Source organism: Pinus tabuliformis, chromosome J, assembly GCF_031772625.1.
Source record: "Pinus tabuliformis cultivar Carrire ecotype Pingquan chromosome J, CPIR1, whole genome shotgun sequence".
NCBI lineage: Eukaryota > Viridiplantae > Streptophyta > Pinopsida > Pinales > Pinaceae > Pinus > Pinus tabuliformis.
Window position 1 is genome coordinate 824,331,686 of NC_142295.1, and position 21,559 is coordinate 824,353,244.

At 40.4% G+C, this 21,559-nt stretch overlaps 1 long non-coding RNA gene across 1 annotated transcript in view; it reads right to left on the reverse strand.

Moving 5' to 3' along the window:
- Positions 1-382: 382 nt before the first annotated feature.
- The window catches only part of LOC149229247 (uncharacterized), a 66,019-nt gene continuing 44,842 nt past the window's right edge, over positions 383-21,559 (reverse strand). The window contains exons 4-5 of the long non-coding RNA XR_016248378.1: positions 579-636; positions 383-388 (exon numbers count right to left, since the gene is read on the reverse strand). This is a non-coding gene — a long non-coding RNA (uncharacterized LOC149229247). The remainder of the gene's footprint in view (positions 389-578; positions 637-21,559) is intronic.

Below are 21,559 nucleotides of genomic sequence, written 5' to 3' on the forward strand. Positions count from 1 at the left end.
GGAAAAACCATTCACAGAATCTCATGCTAAAGGGCAATATGTTGAAAGAGAATTAGTGGAAGAAAAGCCAAACCCTACATAGGAAGTGAAGTGTTGCATAAATAGTTAGAATCGGACAAGGAAGCCAAAGGTAAAACCATAGAAATTAGAGATTGTTCAAATTTCGAAGCATCATGAGAACTAGCAATTTATGCTTACACTTTTACATGTAATTTGTATCTCATAAGGAAAAAAGCAATGAATATAAAAAACCTAAGCCAAGGAAGGACGTAACAAAACAAGGCATAAGTTATATGGAAATGCTGCTAGGAAAAACAAACCCATAAAACTTTCGATCATGAAAATTGCTAAGCTAAACAAAATAGACCATATCAATAGCTATTTATACCTGAGAGACAAAGCATCATGGAATGTAAATAACCTAAGACAGGAGAACTAAACTAGGCACAATTTCAAAGCTTTGGAAAATATGCTACCTCACTCTCAAGAAAAAATTCCATGGCACATACATTTGAAAGGAACCAAGTTATCCCAATAAAGGGGAGTAACAACAAAATTTGTTGGTTAGAGTGAAATACCTTGGTTAGGGAACCTAGGTCCCATATTGAATCTTCCCTAACTGGAATGACAGCTTCACTACACAAACAAAACATAAAATATCTTTGAAATAGGCACTTTAAATACAAAGAAAACAAAATAACAATTCAGAGTCACTCTAGTGTTACCAAATTAGCAAAGAGAAATAGTTTCATTATTGTTTCTATGTTGAGCATATACTTCAATGCATGAGAACATGGCTTGTGGAAAAAATTTGCAAGAACTCAAAAACCACTAACAAAAGAAATAGTTTCATTATTTCATGTTGAGGACACACTTCAATGCATGACAACATGGTTTGTCAAGACTCAAAACAAATTTGCAAGCACTTAAAAACAGCTACATATAGTCTTTGTTATTGAGAGTAAGCAATAACTGGTTGGATAAAGGAAGTAACAAAAAAACAAGGTAAAAATGACAATACGTCATATAGATTTCTAAATAGTTTTGAGTGGTTAACCATCCCCAAGTTAAAATATGAGTACTAACAACAGTCTCATAAAGAAGTGAGGCCTAATTAACCTGAGTGATCCATAAAAATGTTACTAATTACCTAAGTTACAATGGTTAATTATCCCAACTTGGTAGGCATAACTAGTTGGATCTTGCTGCCTGCCTAAAAGGATCCACCCATAACTTAATCTCCACAAGGAAATTATCGTTTATAAACCCTTGCAACAAGATAGAGATGATATCTTATATGTGGACCTCGCAATAGCTCTGGACCTATTTGAATAAAGGAGACTGTTACCTCTCAAATTGTAGAAGGTATTACACTCGTGATTCTTATCACATGTGATTTTCATCACACCCCTTGTGATTATTATCACAACTTAGTTGTACTTGTGATTTGCATCACAAATGTCAAAGGCTTGCAAGATGGTACCGACAGAGTACTTGATAAACACTGGCATTGTTATTGGTGCACATATTTTCCTCAACAATTCCCTTGTGACATTGTTGACCATCGCCACCAATGGGTTCTACAGAGTCCGGAGGAGAGTTTCTCTTTGCACTCTTATTTTTTTGTTGCCCCTTGAAAACATCAAGAGAGAGTTGTTTCAGTGGTTTATTATGGATGTACCTGGGCTTGATCATTGAAAGCCCCATAAATCTCAGGTTCACAAGCAACATGGTCTAACTCTTAGCACATTGGTATATCATTTGGAGAGAGAGCTTCACCTTTGCAATTGGTCATATGATTATCTCGCCCTCACATTGGTTAGATGATGATGATGTGCCATGGATTTTGACTTCACTAGATGAGCACCCTATGTAATATCCCCAATTTTGTGAGCATGGTAGTCACTAAGGAATTTTTGCCCAATTTTAATAATATTTATTAAAAGGGGCAAATATTATTGGAGAAAGGTGGCTAGTAATATTTTATTGGAGAATAGTGGCAAATTATTATTTTATTAAATGGTGGCAAAAATAACTTAGAGGAAAATGGCCCCCACTGATAAAATAATTTTGAAAAAAAGGAGTCTAGAGGCATGACGAGAAATTATAAAAGGAGGATGGACTCATTTTGTGGATTATCCTTTGACTATTAGATTTCACCTTTCGTCTTCTCTTGGGGTTGTTTAGCACAAGAAGAAAAGTGTTGTTTAGCACCAAGAATTCCAGGCGGAATTCCACCCTCATTTCGAAGAACTTCGAGTGTCTCCCTAGTGAGATAATTTGGGAGTCCAATTCAAGGCTTTCCTTGAGCTTCATTGTAGGAATTTTCCTAGCTATGCGCATCTCTCGAGCACAAAAGGAATTCGTAGCACATCATTTGGAGCAGCTGCAATTGGTTAGAGACTCCAAGATTTTGTTGAGACATTCTTCATAGTTAAGACCAGAGATTTGGAGTATTTTGCAGGGTAGCAAGTGAGGTCAAAATTTGGGACGAATTTCCCCTCATTTTGATTGTGCGCAGAGCTCACTGGCTCAAGATTGCACAGGAGCAGGAAGTGGCTTCTTTTCAAGGAAATTTGGGTTGGAGAAATCAGGCATTTTCCGAAGGGGATCTTTGTAGGACTTTGATAGGATTTCAGTGTCATATTTCGGGCATCCCACAACAATGCATTTTGTGGGGCATTTTTTGGCCAAATTGGGTAATTCACACTTGTTGGGGATCACCAGGGGTCGGTGGATTCAACCCAAACCCTTTTTGGGTTTTGTGGGTTTGGTGAGAGGAGACTAGGATTAATTTTACAAATTTTTCTGAGCACTTACGAGGGCATAGCTCCTAGTTCCATTCAGCAATCAGTAGCAGAAATTGTTGGAGGGCACAGTTTATCTCGGGACCATTTCCACCACTTGGGTCCGTGAGATATTTTTGGGTTTTGTTGGAGCTGGTGTGGAGAGCCTACATTTAATTTTGCATAATTTTTGGAGTAGATTTGAGGGTCGAAATCTCAGTTCACCTACAGCAGCAGTGGTAGTAATTTACTGGGTCAACACAGAGGTTTTTGGTGGAGTCATTCCAGTACTTGGGCATCACAATTCCAACCTGGGTTTCGCCTAGCTTGTTGTAGCAAGCCCAGGTTCCTATTTTCATACTCATCGTACTCCATTCTACTCAAAACAAATAAAATGGCTCAGAGTTTTGGTGCACTTCCTCTTTGTTTTGATTTCCTATGTATGTGTTGAATTTCCTAACTATTGTTATAGTGCATGTTTTTGTTATTCACTTAATATTTCCGTTAGGAATATTACACCCTAGCACTTTTGGACCTATCTGACATTGGATTAGCATCTTCATATCATTTGTTTACAATTATAGTTGAGCATTCCTCTCGTGAACACATTTGTAGGCAATTATAGCCATCTCAATGTTGGACATTGGATAAACCAATGTTCCCCGTGTGTTTCGTGACATGGACTAACCGCCTCTCATGGATCCTTATCTATGGCGATGCGATCGTTGACTAACACCTGTGGGTTTTGGTCTAACAGCAATCATGATTCCCAACAAGTGGTATCAGAGCATAGGTCACGAGTTTGATACACACCCGGCTCGCGTTGGGGGGGGAGATTGTTGACATTAGATAAACCAACGCTCCCTGTGTGTTTCCTGACATGGACTAACTGCCTCTCGTGGATCCTTATCTCTGGCGATGTGATTGTTGACTAACACCTACGGGTTTTGGTCTAACAACAATCATGATTCCCAACACTCAATAGCTATATTTTGCATGGCTCATCTTGTTGAAGACCTAATACTTGAGTACCCTTGCTTGTTGGGCGATTCTTAGCACATGCATAGAGTTGCAATGGGGTTTACTATCATTCTTAGTGGAGCATTCCACTCCTTGGCACATATATCGAAGCATTTCACAAATCATGGTATATTTTGATGGGTACATCCCCTTTATTGAGATAGTGGTTTGACTTGATGATATTACACATGGATTGATGTTAGCACATTCTTTGTTGACACCTTACATTATGTATCTAGTATGCACTTGATTGGAGGGTTGTTACACCTCGAAAACCAAGCTATTGAGCCATTTAGAGGTGATGACCTAGCTTTGAGAACTACTTCGACATATGATCACCAATTTTGACACTCCATTTCCGATCCTAGTGGGTTGATCCATCATTTGATATCTTATGGCACATATTTTCATGATTATTAATGGGATGTCTCACCTACAGGAGCCACACATGCCATTTAGAGGGCTTACTGCACATTTTCAAGAGCTTCTACGGGATTAAACCTATTGGAGAGCTTTGAGTAGGATCATTGAAGATTAGGGACATAGTCAATTACCCATTGGAGGAGATGTCCTTGCTTGATTAGCACTCTGTTGGAGACTACGACATGTGGCATAGCCACCACTTATCATTTTATGCATTATTTGACTTATCATTTGAGCTAGTTAGGAGATATTAGTTTTTTATGCATTCATAGGAGAGTTTGAGGAACTTATTTCGGATATCATTATTCTATGTTGAGGAGATTTTATTATTTGTGCTAAGGAGAATAAGACATGTGGCATAGCCACCACATTCCTTATTATTTTATGTATAATTTGACTTATCACTTGAGTTAGGAGATATTAGTTCTTTATGCATTCATAGGAGAAATCTAGGATCTTATCTTGGATATTATCATTTTATGCTCACGAGATTTTATTATTTTATGTTGAGGATATTAAGAGATGTAGCATAGCCATCACTTCTTCCTTATTATTTTATACATTATATGACTTATTACGTGAGTTACTTAGGAGATATTACTTCTTTATGCATTCATAGGAGAGATTTAGGATCTTATTTTGGATATTATTATTTTATGTTGAGAAGATTTTGAGCCTTGAACTGTACGTAAGAGTGGCTATTCCCATTTGCAATGGTTGTTGAAAGTGTGAGTAACTATTGAGAATTATTGTTGGATGCTAAAAGCTGCTTGGAAAGTTTTGGATTCATTCTTACATATGTAAAGATTATGTTTTTGATCTTTACAGTTGAATACTAGTGCAGTATACCAAATAAAAAAAAATTGTTTCAAGAGCCATATGTGAAGGGTATATTTACCACATTAGAAGAAGCTAAGTGTTGGACTCATCTCTTGGCATAAATCAGCCTCCAAGGAAATTATAAGCTCGGCCACAAGAGAATTCGGCCCTCTAGACAATGCGTCCTCCACAACAATAAATTCAGCCTCCAATGACCAACTCAGCCTCAATAAATGACCTACAATGAAAATATCTATGCTCGGAAAATCACCCCTGGATCAAGGGTTTCTCCTCCGGAAATTATCCTCCAACACCTGTAATAAACACAATGGAAGACCTGCAGTGATGCCCCCAAATGGCCAACTAGGGTGGCACTCGATGTCCACCGAAATTAGTTGATGATTTTGCTTGAAATCCTTGCACTGGACACTCTTGAGCCAAAAGTCGAAATAAAAAAAAACGATCAATAGAATAGGATGCCAATGAAGTGACCTCCTCTCCCCTTTTAAAGATTTGTTGGGACCTTTCTCCAATCTTCTAAAAGAACCTTTATTATTATTTTATTTGATAAAGTCACTTAAGTGAATTTCCCCTTATTTTGTCCATTTGACTTTTGCCCCTTTTTTTATTTATTTATATTATGTAGACAAAATTCCTTTGCCTCGTTAGTAATTTTCCCCTTTTCTAGCCTAAAGGAGACAAATTAGACTAGAAGGAAGATAACCCCTTGCTCAAGTGATTGGGGACATTACAGTCCTCCCCACCCAAGATTGCTTGTCCCCAAGCAAGAACAATCTTGGATGTTGAAGTATTTGCTCCCCTTCCTATGCTGCATCCTCCATCGGTAAATCTTTCCATCGAACAAGGTACTCCCTGATGACCCTGCTTCTCAACCTTTGTTCTCTCACCTCCAATATACGAACCAGCACCAATTGTCCCTCCTCATCCAAGGGATGCAATTCGGGTGAAAATGTGATCTACTACCCCAGTGCCTTCTTCAGGCAAGATACATGGAAGACATTATGAATCGTGCTCCCCTCTGGAAGCTCTAACTCATAGGCTACTTCCCCCACTCTCTTGGTGACAATGTATGGCCCATAAAATCACGGCTTCAGCTTCATCACACCTTTTTGTTTGAGGGTGGACCATCTATAAGGCTGCAGACACAAATATACCATGTCCCCCACCTCAAAACTCCTCTCGATCTGGTGTCTATTTGGTGTCGAGGGGTCAGCCACTCAATAATGGCTCGGATCTTCTCTTGGTGCACTTGCACCAATTCTCCTCCAATCACATGCAAACCCAAACTCGCATTTGGACAGTTTAGCATAGAACTGCTATTCCTCCAAAATCCTCAACACCTCATCCAAATGTTGCAAATGCACCTCCCATGTTCTGTTGTACACCAAAACGTCATCAAAGAAAACCAACACATACTTATGCAGTTATCTATTAAAAACATGATTCATGAAACACTGGAAGGTGGTTGGCACATTGGTTAGCCCAAAGGGCGTCACCAAAACTCATAGTGCCCATAGTGGCATTGAAAAGCAATCTTCGAAATATCCTGCTCTCTAACTTGAATTTGATGATACCCAGAGCAAAGATCTATCTTGGAGAAATATTTAGCTCCCCTCAACTCATCGATCTGGGATTGGGTATCAATTCTTAATGGTCTTTTTGTTCAAGCACCGGTAGTCTATACACATCTGTAAGGTCCCATCCTTCTTTTTCACCAAAACCACTAATGAGGCAAATGGGCTCGAGCTAAGCCTCAATGGCTCTCTCGATCTCATCCTCATAGGCCTATAGATGCTGGTATGGGGTGGTGATGATAGCCTAGACCCCCTCCTCTAACTTGATGTGCTCAAACCCTCTATAAGGAGAGTTGCCTGGGGGAATGTCTTTGAAAACCTTCTGATGTTTCTGCAATGAAGCCATAATATCTGTTGGATACTGTTGTGGTTGATCTGTTGATCTCCTATCGATAATCTGACACTCCACTGCCCATTCAATGTCCCCATGCCTCAAGTCTACCACCATCATGTTTGATGATACCAGCTTTGCTAGATAGATGTGCATACCTCTTAATACTACCTTCTTGCCATCTCGTCCCATGAACTCCATCTCCATCTCCCTATAATTTGTGTTGTAACACCCTACAGAGTAGATCCACTGAACTCCTAGTATTACATTGGTGTTGGGAACATTAACCACAACGAAATCATCTATGATTATATAATTCCCCATGGTCAAAATCAACTTTGGGATCATCCTGGTGTACTCCATGTGATTGTTCCTTGGTATCACCACCGAAAACCCCTCAAACTCCTCAGTGGCTAGCCCCCTCCTGGACATAAGGTTGGCATCTATGAAATTGTGGGTAGCCCACCCATTAATCAATATCGTCACTCTTTGTCCCTGTACAGTGCCCCTCACCCTGAGTGTGTGAAAACTAGGGACACCTGTAAGTGAGGCAATAATATCGCCTTTAGCCCCGACATGAGGTTGCTCGTTCTTCATCTCTCAGAGTTCCTCCTCCTATGGTTGCTCCTGCTCGTCCTCTTCATCCTCACTGTTTGAGAATACCTCAATGTAGTGAGCCTTACTCTTACCTGCATACCTGTGCCCTGGTGCCCATGGATCTTGACAAGTAAAACATAATTTCCTCCTCCTAAGGTCCACTTGGTATCCTCATCCAACTGACTCCTTTCGGTCCACTCTTTCTAAGGAGGTCTAACCTCCTTAGCTTTCAGTGGAAAGGTCAGTTTAGGAGGAACTCTAGTCTTAGGGACTGTATCTTGCATGTATCATGTTTTTTTGACGGCAACTTGTAAGGAAGTGGGTCTGTAGGCCTTCACCCACCTACATAGTGGCTCATCCAAACCCTCTATAAACAGCTTGACTAATCAAGCTTATGATATGTTTGTCACCATCACTGCTAGCCTCTAAAAATTTGATATATACGCTTCAACACTGCCTGTCTATCTAAGCTAGGCCAATTCCTGAAAGTGTATCTCAAGATCCCTCCTATCAAATCAGTTTATCACCCTATGTGTGAATTCCTCATATGAGGTTACACGTGCATGCCCCAAGGTGCCACCAATCATGCGCTTCTCGTTCTAGGTGTAGGGTGGCTAGCTTGATAGCATCCACCTCCACCATTGGGTTCAACTGAAAATAAGTATCAAGTTTCTGGACCCATGCTCTTGTTGTGCATCTAGCAGAACCATCAAATTTTGAGAGAGTCAATTTCCCAACTATACACTGCAACTCCATGTTCTGTGCGGATGCCCTATTAAGCCCTTATTTTGGCCTTTATGATTGCAAAACTCATTAAAAGTGATAGTAGCTTGGAAGTCAAGCCCCATCAATTGGTACTCCTGGAAGTAGACATCTAATGGTGGATCATCCTAATCTACATTTCCCATTTACTGGCAGGCAAAAAATTTGGGTATAGTGGATCTAGGTAGCCCACTATAAATGTGAGGATGACTTTGTAGATTGGTTGTGGGTATACTATGGGATGTACCTTCTCCAGCATTTGACTCTCCATTACTACCCTTGTTATCCTACAGTTGGCCATTGTTTTGCTGCCTCAATGTATCCACTATCTCACTTTGGCCTTTTGCCAAATCATTCAGAGCTTTGAGAAGGCTCTCAAAAGCTATCTCATCCTTGTCCTAATTCCCCATTTGTATGGTCAGGTCCCCTTCTCTATGCTCTGGTGACTTAGGTTCGAAATCAACCTACAATTCTCTTTCCCTACTCATGTACCTCTATCACCTATATGTCACGTTTTCTCTATCTCCAAGGGTCATATGCACTGCTCAAGAAATCAATATGTTGAATAGATCTCCACAGCTAGCCAAGATCATGCTCTGATACCACTATAATGTACCTCTGCTAAAATGTGCTAAGACAACCCAACAAAATATTAAAATTTCCTTTGACACATTTTATCAAACACTTTGTGCACGCACATTTCTTCAAACAATTTGTGAACAAAATAATAAACATTGATAGCAGGAATGTATCTCAAGGGCACAATCAAAATTTTATTAATTTGATCAGAGAGTACATATGCAAAATAGCAAATTGTGAACCTAGAACTCCTCTCTCAAATATGAAGATCACCCGACAATAGTTATCTCAGTTCTAGAAGAATTCAGCGTGAGCACTGATACGACCTCCTGAAGATGATGGACACGGCCCCTTCTGAGAAATATAACAGTGAGAACTTTGGTCCTAGCAACAGCAAACTCAGCCCACTAATGAATGAAAATTCGACTCCAAGAAATAACTCAGCCTCCTGTGAGATTACTTGACCTCAACAATGGAAATGTGGCTTCAAAAATTAAACTTAGGTTTTGCAATTGTATTCGACCTAGGCTAGAATTTGGCCTTCAGCAAATAGTGAATTTGGCCCCTCTGAAATGCTATAAACAAACTCAGTCTCAGCCACCAATTCGGCCTCTAACGAAAGGTGATTCTCAACCACTGGAAAAGCAATTTGTCCTCCCACTAGAATGATCAATTCAGCCCCCTTGGAGAAAGAATTTCGGCCTCCTCCTATACACAAATTCGGCCTCTTGGCAAATTGTAATCTGGCCCCCTCTAGCTTTGACAATTTTGACCTCCAAACCAACCCAATCCAGCCTCCTTAAGGACAAAAGTCTCAGCCTCCTTCTGCAAGTTAATATGGCACAATAATTTAGTGATTCTTGCCCTTAGAAATTCGACCTTCTCAATGGAATGATTCGGCCTCTAAGGATTGGACTCAGCCCTTAGCATAAATCAGCCTCCAAGGAAATTATAAGCTTGACCAGAATAGAATTCGGCCCTCCAAGCAATGCGCCCTCCACAAGAATAAATTCGGCCTCCAATAACCGGCTCAACTCAACAAATGACCTGCAATAACAATATCTATGCTCAAAAAATCAACCCATGGATCAAGGGTTTCTCCTCTGGAAATTATGCTCCAACACCTGCAATAAACACAATGGAAGACCTGAAGTGATCTCCTGCAATGGCCAACTAGGGTGACACTCAAAGTCCATCGAAATCAACTGATGGTTTCACTTGAAACCCTTGCACTGAACTCCCTTGAGCCAAGTCAAAATACAAAAAATGATCAATAGAATAAGATGCCAATGAAATGACCTCTCCCCTTTTAAAGATTCATTGGGACCTTTTCCAATCTTCTAGAAGCACCTTTATTATTATTTTATCTGATAAAGTCAAGTGAGTTTCCCGTTATTTTCTCCAAGTGACTTTTGTCGCTTTTCTTTTTTATTTATTTATATTGTGAACAAAATTCCTTTGCCCCCTTAGTAATTTTCCCCTTTTTCTAGCCTAAAGGTGACAAATTAGGCTAGAAGGAAGATAACCCCACACTGAAGTGATTGGCAACATTACACCTCTTGTGAGTATGTGAGGCTGAAATTGAAGATCCAGTTGAAAATTGACAATTCTGAAATGTTTATTTAGATGTGTAATACAATCTGCAAACGTGTCTTGGATAAGCCACCAAACATCTAGCAACTGATGGTGTGATCTAAGGAATGCTATATGTCACTGAAAATTTGTTAAAAGGAATATACAGTAACTTTTGATCATATAGAGTGCTTGAAAATGGTTGAAATAGTGAAGCAAGAGGATCACTGTCACTTTATTTATCAGGTGACCATTACTGTAGTTTAAACCCCTATTTTTGTGCATCTAGTTTGAGGACTAGAATAGGAGGTTGAAGGGATTATCCCTTTGGTATGTTCTTTTTCTTTGGCGGCAAAGCATCTAGATAATGTGGTGGCTTTTCAGTAGCACACAAGTTATAATCACCAAGAACAAGAATCTTAGGATCCTTCTCTCTTTCATTCAACCCTTCAATCACACAGCAATAGCTCTTTCCTACATCTGATTTTGTAACCTTTCATCGTATATGTCAAGGGAGGCAAAACTGCATGCTTGGGGTCGTGAAGTGTTTCAACAAAGGTTCTAAAACCTGATGATTGATGCAACCAGTCTCAATTTAGGAGTAAAGCTTTCCTATTTGACAAAAAATGATGGCACAACCATGTTGAAATGTAATATTGGTTGTTACCACCCAAATTGTATGCCTGTGATAAAAGCCCCAATCCACAATGCACAATCTAACGAGAACCTTCAAGCAAGTCACCCACTATCACCTTAGCAACTTGTCATCTCGCTTTATGTTGACTTTCCTCCAACTCAAGGGAGATTTCCCTACCAACATCATAAGGCTTAGTCAAATAAGCACAAGGTGATGTCAACAATAGTCTCAGTGAAAGATATTTTTTGGAGATTTTTAGGGTTTCTTGTAAAATAGGAAAAACAGGTGGTGGAGGGATATTAAGATCAATCAGACTATCCTATTAGGGCATTGATTCAGTAAGAATTAACTAGCAAGATGAGATTAAGAAGAAAACCCTCTTAGGTCAATCATCCAATGTTTCTAGACTAGGCAAAGAGGCTAGGACCCAAGAGAAATTAACCCCTTGGCTATGTCCACATCATTCAAGATGCAACAAGGAAATGACACGTCACCCATATCACTCTACCAAGTCACCAAAGCTACAATAAAACCCCACAGCTGCCATGTGTACAAATCAATGTGAAAATTCTGAAATCCGGAATCCTACTGCAGCAACTGATTAAGTTTCTTCTATTTGTTAAATAAACAGAACAAATTATTTATTGTGCCCCATGTTAAATATCGAAACTAATACACTGCAGCCTTCATAAATATAATACTACGGAAGAAAAATAATGCTAGAAGAATAGACGCACACACACAAATACACAGTTATTTTTGGACCAATGTCCCCAAAAAAAACCCCCAACATGGGAAAACCAATGCAGCAGCTAAGGGTTTTATTATTATGCAGTAGTAAATCTGAGTACAAAACTATGGATGCTCAAATCTAGTAATCCATACAAAGAAATGACTGACAAAAAGTCAGTGAGAAAAATCTCACTCCCACCAGCGATCTGACACTGACCTTGGCTCAAGATGAGTTGCTCCCTGTTGCCTCTGCAAAATCCCTGCGTCAGCCTACACAGTGTTGTGTCCCACAACTCGGACCAACGTCTCTCTCACTACCTGATCAGCTATTTTCTGGAAGATCGATTCTCCTAGCCTCGGGGCTCCCACTCCGGCTTCAGGCACTGAATCACTGCTTCTCCCCGCAAAATACGGATTCCCCTCTGAAGCATTGCGCTGCCTCTCCGCGGCACTCTTTGTTATGCACTCACCGGACTGGAAAATCTCCCTCCGACCTTATTATCCCTGCCCCTCTCTCACTACAATCTTACTGAATCACCTCCAACAACTAAATGCTGCTACTTTGGAGATCGATTTCGCGACAAAATCAAATTTCTAGTGTCTCAAGTGTGTTCTCCAACCCCCATCGAATTTCTTCTTTTAATCTCTCGTTGAGACATCAACGACCAAGATTAAAACATAATCGATGGCTAAGAGTAACTAAAACTCAATCCATGTCTTCGTCTAGAAGATTCTCACCATGACTTAAATAACCTTTAATTAATCAGTTTTCCTAAGTTTAGACTTAGGAACCATTAAAAAAAAGATTAATTATTTTAATTTAGTCGTCACTACGTGGAATTTCCAGAATCGATTTCTGGGTTTTGGAGAATACATGTATTCTAGCCTCTCCACCAAATTTCGTGGCTAGAACACATCTAATGCTACAAAAACTAACACTCCCTCTTAGCAAGGAATGTGTTCTAGCGCTGCAACCCACTGAAGCAACACCTTGTCTCTACACCACCTCCTGTCACGTTGTTGATGCCTGGCTGTTGCTTCCCATCAACTACTGCGCAACTCTAATATATGTTGCATTTGTGTTGTTGTTGGCATTGTTGAACTGCTGCCAACACTGCATCTGCAATGTAACTCCCTCTCCATTTGTTGTTGCTGCAACTGCAACTGAAAAGCATCCAAAACTGAATCACCTGTGATCAGTATGATGCATATATCACCCGAGTCTTGACTGCTGCTAGACTCTGCGCTGTCACTGAAGCCTTTGCGCTACTGTTGACTCTGCTCTGTGCCAACTACACTACTGCCAACTTTGCACTGTGCTGCATAGTATCTAACAACTAATAACCACTACACCTGTCACTCTGGCATCTGACTAATCATTTGCCACTGATCCATCCTACTACTGCATGTTATGGGCTCCCGTAGCAAGGTATTGATTCATAAGGTGGACTTCCTCAAGAATATTGCCCATCCTGTAGCTCTCTGGGGCTACAAAACCAAATCACCCCACCTCACTCCTAGAGGTATATCAATGATCATGGCAAACTCTTCCTCCAATCTGGAGGACAGCGTGTCAATCTTCGTGGATGCAGCCTGTTGATCCTGCTTCTCCTCTTTGTCCTTCTTTCTGAGAGGACATTGAGTGTTGTAGTGGCCAAGCTCACCACATCTGAAGCATTTCACTTTGGAAATGTCCTTCGTTCTGCGTTACTCCTGCTGCCCCTTTGATGGGAGGGCCACATTCTCTTCTTCCTTCACTTGCTTCGTCCCACTGTTGTTGCTGTTGCCATTGATGGTGCTCTTCACCAAATCTCGCCTCATCTCCTCCTGCTACAAATCAGCCCACATTCGATCCCAACCTAGAAACTTTTCTCTGCCCAGAATACTCTAGACGAAGACCTGCCATTCTTCGGAAACGTTGTTGAGAGCTAACCGCACCAATTATGTAGGTTGGGGCGTTGACCCTACTACAGATAACTAGTCTTGGATATCCTGAAGCCTAGTGAGAAAGGGGTCTATGCGCTCCCCTTTTTGCATCCTTGTGCATCTCAGCGTCTCCTCAAGGCACATCATCCGCTGCTCGGAAGATCCCTCGTATAGCATAGCTAGACTCTAGAGCCTCCCACATCTGCCGAGGAGTATCTTTGCCAGCTATGTGAGACACTACGTGATCTCGAACCCCATCGAGAATCAGCCTCTTTGCTTTCGCCATCTCCTTCTTGTAGGTCTTTAGCAGATCTATATATGCGGGTACAGCTACCACACTAACGATGTAAGTTTTGAGATCGTATTCATCTAGAAGACAAGAAATTTTTGCCTTCCAGATCACATAGTTGGAGGCTCCCTCCAACCGATCCTGATCTCTCAACCCTGCTAATGCCATCTCTGAAGAAAGTCGAATTCCTCCTCTCCTCCTCTACTCACAACTATTGTTTCTCTGCTAGGAAAAATCGAACTTCTGGGATAGAAGTCCCCTGAGAAAAGAATTCCCTCAGTGTGTGCTCTTCCTTCCTCCTAACGTTATTTTGCACTAGCAAACTGCTGCAAAATAACTGCGTCCCAACTGAAGATCTGCTCTACAAGGAAAGTATCGCTTCTCCCTCTGCCTCTGGTAATCTTTGATCTAGAAAATATATTCTCTGTCGACTCTCTCAAAGAAATAAACTTTCCTAAAAAACTGACCCTCCTAGCCAAGGATTGCGCTACCTCTAAGGGTTTCGAACTGCTACCTCTGCAGAGATTCGAAATTGCTCTTCCCTTCTACTATTGAGCTCTTCGGCTTATGATCTTTGCTCTGATACCATGTGAACATTCTGAAATCCGGAATCTTACTACAACAACTGATTAAGTTTCTTCTATTTGTTAAATAAATTGAACAAATTATTTACTATGTCCTACGATAAATATCGAAACTAATACACTGCAGCATTCACAAATACAATACTGCGGAAGAAAAATAATGCTGGAAGAATAGATGCACAGACACAAATACACAGTTATTTTTGGACCAATGTCCCCGGAAAAACCCAACCTGGGAAAACCGATGAAGCAACTGAGGGTTTTATTATTTTGCAGTAGTAAATTGAGTACAAAACTATGGATGTTCAAATCTAGCAATCCATACAAAGAAATGACTAACAAAAAGTCAAGTGAGAAAAATCTCACTCCCACCAGTGACCCAACACTGACCTTGGCTCAAGATGAGCTACTCTATGTTGCCTCTACGCAGTCCCTGCGTTAGCCTACGCAGTGTTGCGTCCCACAACTCGGACCAGCATCTCTCTCGCTAACTGATCAGTTGTTGTCTGGAAGATCGATTCTCCTAGCCTCCGGGCTCCCACTCCGGCTTCTGGCATTGAATCACTGCTTCTCCCCAGCAAAATACAGATTCCCCTCTAAAGAACTGCATTGCCTCTCTGCTCTGTGCTGCCTTTTGTGGCACTCGCTGCCTCTCCGCTATGCACTCACCAGAGTGGAAAATCTCCCTCTAGCCTTATTATCCCTACTCCTCTCTCACTGCTTCGATCTTACTGAATCACCTCCGATAACTGAATGCTACTACTATAGAGATCGATTTCTTGGCCAAATCGAATTTCTGGTGTCTCAAGTGTGTTCTCCAACCACCATCGAATCTCTTCTTATAATCTCTAGTTGAGACATCAACGACCAAGATTAAAGCATAATCGATGGCCAAGATTAACCAGAACTCAATCCATGTCTTCTTCTAGAAGATTCTCACCGTGACTTAATTAATACCCTTTAATTAATCAATTTTCCTAAGTTTAGACTTAGCAACCATTAAAAAAAATATTAATTATCTTAATTTAGTCGTCTCTAGGTGGAATTTCCAGAAACGATTTCTGCGTTCTAGAGAATACATGTATTGTAGCCTCTCCACCAAATTTCGTGGCTAAAACACATTTGATGCTATAAAAACTAACAATCAACACACAAAATGAATTCATAAAGTGGTAAATATGGCAGTGTTCAAGGATCTTCCATGTGGCATGAGTAGAAGAGGACAAAATATCCACAAATAGGCCCAAACTGCCTCAGGAGGTGTGACCAATGCCTCGATGTAAGTGAAGTGACTTGAACAATGTGAAATGCCTTGGGAAACATGGAAGTGCACAAAAATCAAAATGCAACCAAATCAAGAAGGCTATGCCATGTCACAAATATACCCTTCTCATCAAAATGTGAGATATAAATGCAAAAAAAAAATTACTATGGGTACCCCTACTAAAAGGAGGGATAACATATGGCTCCGATTGCGGGACACATGCTCTTCTCAAGGGCATGTGAAAACCTCATAATCTCATCATTGTACAAGTAAGCTCCACATCAACACATCTAAGAAGAAAATTGTTATGCTACTCTCCTAGTGGATTCCACTCCTACCCTACTGTAGCATTTTTATGAGGGCGGTTCGAAGTGAAATGTGTGATCCAATGCAATGTTGAATTTTATAGGGCACACGCTAGAAATAATTTGTCTTCTACATGATAACTACTTCCAATGATCAGTTAGCATTAATTTCACATAACATTCATTCAAAATCATTAAGCAGTTATTCAGAAGAAAATATCAACCATTAAACCATGAAAGAGCAGTGGAAAATAACCATGAGGCAAAAGACACAGAAATTAGGCCTGAGGCTAGGGCAAAGCCCACAATGGGAAAACCCAAAAATTCTTCCTTATGGGAGAGAGAGAGAGAGAGTTCCTACTGATTCCGGATTGATAGTTAATTCGGTCAAGAAAATTGGCAATGGCTCAGCACCAGAGAAAGTGTCGAGACAGTGGAGGTTACTGCAAGTTTACAACCGTATTCAATCCCACCTGCAGACCATGAGAACCCTTAGTTTTATCCATGTGTGCAGAATAGCCAACAGATTAGCGATATTTTGGCAAACGAAGGCGTTCTCTGTTCCAAAAGCAATATAAGATATGACTGGATAAGGACTCCCCAAGGACATCTGCGGGAAGAATGCTCCAAATAGGCGGCCTTAGATAGAGAGTTCTATCAAAGCAAGGAAAATAGGCAGGATGAAGACTGATGGAGACAGAGGAATTTTGGTCCACAGGGGGAAGCAGTATATGGCAAAGTGCGAGTAGGAGGTCAGATACCCCTCTAAAGTCTGCATTTGGTTTTTGGGTGGGAAAATGCTCCCGGAACTATACACACTTATGGTTCTCAGGCGGGAAACTATAAACAGGACTAGTCTTCACATGGACCCTAATTACATTAAGAAGGGCCTTTTAATTAATTGGGCTAAGGACTCATTTAAAATGGTGGCAGGTTGGCGCAATCACAGCAATCCCATGGATTTCACGTGGACAACAGCAAGAACTTTAACAATTAAATCGGACCCGAAATTACTTAGGTCGGATTTTTATCAAGCTTCGGGTCCGATAGGGAGGTTAAGTTCCATGCTAGTAGCACTGTCATCCTGGGATCGTGCACTTCTGGTGGATTTCGAGCAGGTAATGTGCTCGGGGGTTAACTCCCCAGGCGGACCCGAAATGACTTTTAAAGTCAGTTCAATGGTCTTATCAGGTCCGAGTTAATGGTTAAGGGGTGTGCATGTTTGCCACCCGAAATGCCTCTCGACCTTTTGATTTGAGGAGGAAGATCACACGGTCTTCGAAGAATATTTTGTATTGTTTTGTGGGCCCTCAGCCCAGGGTATGTAATTCTGGCTTGATAACAAAAGTTGGGTTGGCTTGTCATATAAGTGGGCCACACCGCCCTTGCTTTTTATGTACAATATGTAACATTTTAGTTAATTGAATAGAATGAACCACTCTCGCTTAAGCAAAAAAGGAGAGAGAGAGAGTTCAAAATTCATCAATACACCAGAAATAACATCAAGATAAAAGCCAAACCAATAACCATGAATAAGATCAAATGCCAAGCCTCCTTCAGATTTCGGCCTCCTTTTGCTCCCAACTTCGCTAAATCAGAGATAATCAGGACAAAATTGATGTGCCAAATGATGGAGGAAGGCTCTCCTTTATATAGACTTTAAAGGGGGTAAAATGGGTGCCTCTTAGGGGCTCAGCCGACCTAAACAAGAAGGAGGCAGATGTGAATATTTTAGGAGGCAAAAATAAAAATTTGAATTTTCCAATTTCTTCATGATGAAAATACCGATCATGGCTACCATATTTCCAACACTCCCTCTTAGCCATTGAGGTATTTTCATTCTCTCTCTCAAGGTCAATGTCCCCGACCAATCCATAGGTCCATCGGCCAACAACCTAAGGGAGAGATCACAAGTACAAGTCTCTCTCTCTATCAAGATCAATATCCCCAACCAATCCATAGGTCCCCCGGCCACAACTTAAGAGAGAGATCATCAGTCACATCATAAGGAAAGATACATAGCATCCAACATATCCCACAAGCCACAACCCCATGGCATCTAGGTCAATGCCCTACTAACCCGTGGGACCAATCAATGAGGCCAATCATATGCACAGGGTACATCCCCCTGACCATAAACAAGGTCTCCCGGCCCACATCCCAAGGAAGGAATCCTTATCTCAATCCCTGACTATACAGTCTCCAAATCCACGGCCTAAGGGAGAGAACTCATCCTTCTCGACTAAACCATAGGTCTCCCGGCCCACAACCTAAGGGAACTCAATATCAATCTCCCCGACCAAACCAAAGGTCTCCCAATCAACACCTAAGGGAGAGATCACAACAGGCCTCAAAATCAAACTCCCTAACTAGACTCACTGGCCTCTCGGTCAACACCTAAGGGAGTGATAATCTTCCCAACCATTCCATAGGTCTCCCAAACACAACATAAGGAAGATTCGTGGTGCTATCGATCAATGCTCCCTCGGCCATTCCAAGCTTCTCACATAAACATTAGCAACTAGCTCACTAGTAGAAAAGTAGCCATGGCAAACTTCAGCACTTTATCAAACATTCTAGCAGACAACAACATTTGGCTATTCATTGAGCTTCAATTGGGGCTTCTCATAGAAGCAAATATCAGCATCCATGGTTGAAACCAGCAAACAACAAGAGGTTTCTCACAAAAGCAAATATCAGCAACCTGCCCATCAACAGAAAAGTGTGCCATAGTTGAATCCAGAAAATAATAAGTGGCTTCTCATTGAAGCAAATATCAGCAACTTGCACATTCGCAGGCATGTATACCATGGTCGATTCCATCAAATAGATAAGTAAACAGCTTCCGAAGCCAAACTGTTTCACAAATCAATTACATTTCTAGCTTCAATCAGGTTATATGTAGCAGGAACATCCATGTCATTCAGACCAAAACATCTAGTCTGGATAAAGTTAGCAATTCCATGCATCAGGTGGTTAGACGAGCCAATCAAGGGGATTCAGTAGAGTCTCACAACTTCTTCAAATTTTTCATCAAGTGTCCAAGGACTCACAGTCCATCACGCCACAACCTCAGCAAGGATGTCACCAGGCTCGTGCCACACTTTCAATCTTATAATTCTTCAACCAACTCCTTCTTACATTGAAGAGGTCCTCAGCCCTTATTATATCGGAAAGGTCACAAGCTCATCTTTAGCTGATTTAGATCAACATCATTCTAACCATCTTCATATTCGAAGTCACAATCGACTTCTTTACATCATGGACCAAAACATGCATCAATTAGGTTGATCTTGTTTGCTCCCTCTGAGTACAGATTTCATCCAGTCAAGAGTCTTCTTGTCACATTGTTCTTCCATCAATTTCCAATGATTGCCACACCTTGGTTGTCTTCATTATGTAATTGCAATCCTCGCTAGGAGGCCATGGAAGAACAAATGAAACCAAGCAAGATATACAAAGACAAGAGACTCATAATGAAACAACAATAGAAATAATCAAGAAAGTACTTATCTCTCGAGAGTTGAGAATGTGCCAGTTCCCTCTTGATCTTAGTCTTCTTGGATCAGTCAACCTAGTTCCATACATCAAGGAGTTAATCTCGTACATATCATCATCATCAAGGAGTCCACGTCATCATCAAGAAGTTGACCTTGCCTACATCATCATTAAGGATTACACATCATGATAAAAGAAATAAGAGAAATACAAGATACTTATCTTTTGAGAAAATGACATCTCCCTCTTAGTCTTTAGCCTTCTTGCATCCAACCTGCAAATCAACCTCACCATCAAGAGTCAAATCTTCTAGGAGCTAAGGTTTCTTCTTAAGCAGAAGAACTTGATAAGCCTTAGTCTTTCATCACCAACCCTAGACATGATTATCAATTGGTTGGCTATGGTTTTAATTCCAAACCCTAATGATCTTTTAGAATTAGCCTAGGGTTTACAAACCCTAATGCTCATCTTCATCAATCAATCCTAGGTCTAGAGTAACATTCATCCTTGCAATCTTTCATCACTTTCATCATCAGCAATCCTCGGATTTCGCAAATCGTAGGGCTTTCTTATTCAAACTCTTACTAGGGTTTTTCAAACCCTTATAAACCCCAAATTTAGCAAACTCATCAAGATTCCATGTTTCAGGGGCATGATACGACAACCTTGCTCAGCAGATGGTGAAACCTTGACATTCCTGCAATTATTTCCAAGTCCAGGGCTACCACAATATGAATGCAACAACTGAGTTGCTTTTGCAATAGACTTTGTCATTCATGTCAAATATTCAAGCCAACACTTAAGAGAGCCATTGTCAAAAAAAGTTTCCAATCCTAATTCAAACACCAATTCTTGCGACTTGTTCATTCATTAATGAGATACTGAGCCACCCAACATTGTATGACTGCTCAAAGGAAGATCATTAGACATATGTTAATGCCTTTAAACATTTTATAAAATTTGGATTTACAATTTCTGTTTTTCAGTGAGAATATGTATATAGATATCAGGTTAGTCGGGTCTGCTTCAGGCATTTCGACTATAGGAATTTTCTGTATAGAATGGGATTTAGGCTTTTAGAAATTAGGCTACTAGAACTTGGCAAAGATATGGTCTAAGGAAAAACAAGCAGTGTTGTCAATGCAGTTAAACTAAGAGAAATATATACAAGAAAAAAAAACTTTATGTTACTGGATCCACAGGGTCTAGATGCCAGATTCACAGATCCCCATTTCGGATATGGATACAGATGGATCCACCTAGATAAACATAGGATCCGCCACGTAAACAGACCCTTCAAACCCGGAAACGGATCCCATGCTATTGAAACGGACCTTGTGTCAACTAGCTCTCACACGCCGAATCCCAAGCAAATAACGGTGGAGATTTGGTTTTTATTTAGTTTTTTTAAACAATATTTGCCACCTATTTGAAACCCTAAAAGCAAATATTCTATTTACATTTTTAGTTTGATCACTTATTAGTAATTCGTAGGTTGTATAGTTGTATAAGCTATTAAATACCTACAGGTTGTATAGCGCATGATAATGCTACTAGGAAAGGTTTGACACATCCAAATGTCAATTTTCAATTTTTGATAATGCTTAGAAAAAACTTTAAGACAATATATAGATAATAATATAGTGTACAAAGGATGGTTGTGTCATTAATAATTTAATTAGATCAATCCCATCCAAGGTGAAGAGTCCTCTTAGAACAGTATGATACATAGACTATAGCATTTTCTCAAACAATGTACAATATTCATTTACCACTATAATTAGATGGGAATTTTTAGATTTTAAGCCAACTATCAAGGAAGATGACAGGTTGATTAAGA